This window comes from Tachyglossus aculeatus, chromosome 6 (genome assembly GCF_015852505.1).
Source record: "Tachyglossus aculeatus isolate mTacAcu1 chromosome 6, mTacAcu1.pri, whole genome shotgun sequence".
NCBI classification, from domain to species: Eukaryota; Metazoa; Chordata; class Mammalia; order Monotremata; family Tachyglossidae; genus Tachyglossus; species Tachyglossus aculeatus.
The window spans coordinates 31,830,319-31,832,671 of NC_052071.1; positions in this window are offsets into that span (position 1 = coordinate 31,830,319).

Genomic DNA, 2,353 nt, shown 5'->3' on the forward strand with positions numbered 1-2,353 from the left:
TGGATGACTCCCCACAGCACCTATGTATCTATCTGTAATTTATTGTTTTACCTATTTGTATTAATGTCTGTCTCCCCCTCTAGACCGTGAGCTCGTTGTTGGCTAGGGACCGTCTCTATATGCTCCTAACTTGTACTTCCCAAGCGCTTAGTACGGTGCTCTGCACACAGTAAGCGCTCAATAAATACGATTGAATGAATGAATGAATGAATGAGCAGTTCAGTGGGTAATGAAGGTGGAGTGGGAAGTCAGTTCTAGGACGAACACAACTTTGTTGTTCCACTCTCCGAACCGACACGGCCTTCCGGGGTCCTTGATGCACCCAATCGAGAGCTGTGTTGGACTCCTCTCCGCTGAACGCCACCGAGTTCAGACTGCTGCCGCTTTGGGCTGGGATCAGGACTGGACCAAGCTCCACACTTGCCATTTTTGCTTTAAGTCTGAGGGGATAGGAGGGCCTGCCCCCTCCAGATGTTGCGGCCACATTTGGGGAAGACCCGACGTCCACCCAGAGTGCCTGCCTGGAATACAGGAGTCCAGATCCTGAGCCTCCCCAAAAACCCCCCTGAAATAGCCCATCCCTATTGGATCCCGGCCTAAAGTTATTAAAGAAAGCGGTGGCTAACTTCAGCATTACATTATATCATAGACATCTCAGGAAATGTTACTGTAGTAACACACACACAACACACACACACACAGGCACGCACGCAGGCAAAAAATACACTTTTGGCCATTGGCAGGCAAGCAGATGGAAAAACCAAAATAAGATGTTTCTCATTTAGCCGCTCTCCCAGGGAATAAAGTACTGATTCGGTATTTTTATGATAGTACTAAAGTCGTTGATGATGTCAGCCGCTTCCACACGTTGGTGCCATGTCTTTTCAAACCTCTTTATTGCCTAGTGCATTACAAGGCAGCCAAGGATGAACATTTAATCATATCTCTTAAGTTTCCCAAAGCAATGACTAATGAATGATTTTTAAAATTTTACTTGTATTTTTTTTCCTCACCAGGCCCCTTCAGTTATTAACCATTCTAGGGTACAGTATTGACATGACAAGTGAATGTATGTTTTCTTTTTTTCAAAACTAGATCAATAGCATCCTAAACTACATAACCTATGGGATCAACATTTAGAAAAGTGTGATAATAATAATAATGATGGTATTTGTTAAGCGCTTTCTATGTGCCAAGCACTGTTCTAAGTGCTGGGGGGAATACAAGATGATCAGGGTGCCCCACGTGGGGCTCACAGTCTTCATCCCCATTTTACAGATGAGGTAACTGAGGCACACGGAAGTGAAGTGACTTGCCCAAAGTCACACAGCTGACAAACGGCAGAGCCGGGATTAGAACCCATGGCCTCAGACTCCCAAGCCCGTGCTCTTTCCATTGAGCCATGCTGCTTCTCTTTCTCATAACATTCTCTCCATTGTAGTCACCTAATTTTACAAAAGTGAAACAAACTCCAAAAAGTGGGAAAACATTTCCTGCACCTTTCTGTTCCACCTGAGAAACTTTGGGAGGTGGCAGCTCAGACTGCTGGGGAACTTTGTTATTCAGTCTGTTTAAAGAAGCACTTCTCTTTTGGGAACCTGCAAGTGAAATTTTACATTAGTATTGTAATTAAGATTTAATGAAATCACTTCAAAACTCTCCAGTCAACAATGTGATTTTTAGGAAAAATCACAGTGCCTTTCAATCATCTACTTGATTTATCTATCCTTCAAAAGCATGCTATAAAAAAGGGTTTAATATTAAAGCGAATCTAAGTAAATTACATTGTCTTGGGCCCGATTTCTGTTGCTAGGAGTGATACAGAAAAATGGCTAAAATTTAAAATGGAAATATACCATGACAGATTAGATTTTATAATTCATTAGAGGTGGATGTGTTGCTCTCGCTAAATTAAACACACACATTTCAAGTAAATCAAGCAATCATGTAATTTAAAATATATACAAAAAAATCTAGTTTCTCAAAAATGTGATTAGTTTAGCTATCAAAGCCGAAATCTTTTACATTTGAGGAATCAAAGAGATATTGTGTCTGCTTAATACGCTAATCAAAGCAGGCAAGAAATAAAAAGAGCATCCAATATTTCCCGAGCCCGAGAGCATATGCCATACCGGAGTTTTCACTGGGATTTTTCAGAAACAATCGTCATCCAAAAATACTCTAATAAAAAAATTAAACCTTCAGAAATTATTCTTTCAGTTATTTCTGGCACATAGAATTAACTGACTCAATTTCACAAGTGCAAACGTTCCAAATTTTAAAATACAGGGGGCTTCAAAAATAGGCTAGGGCTTGCAAAACCTGTTACAGTATTTAACATAATGGAGAAAAT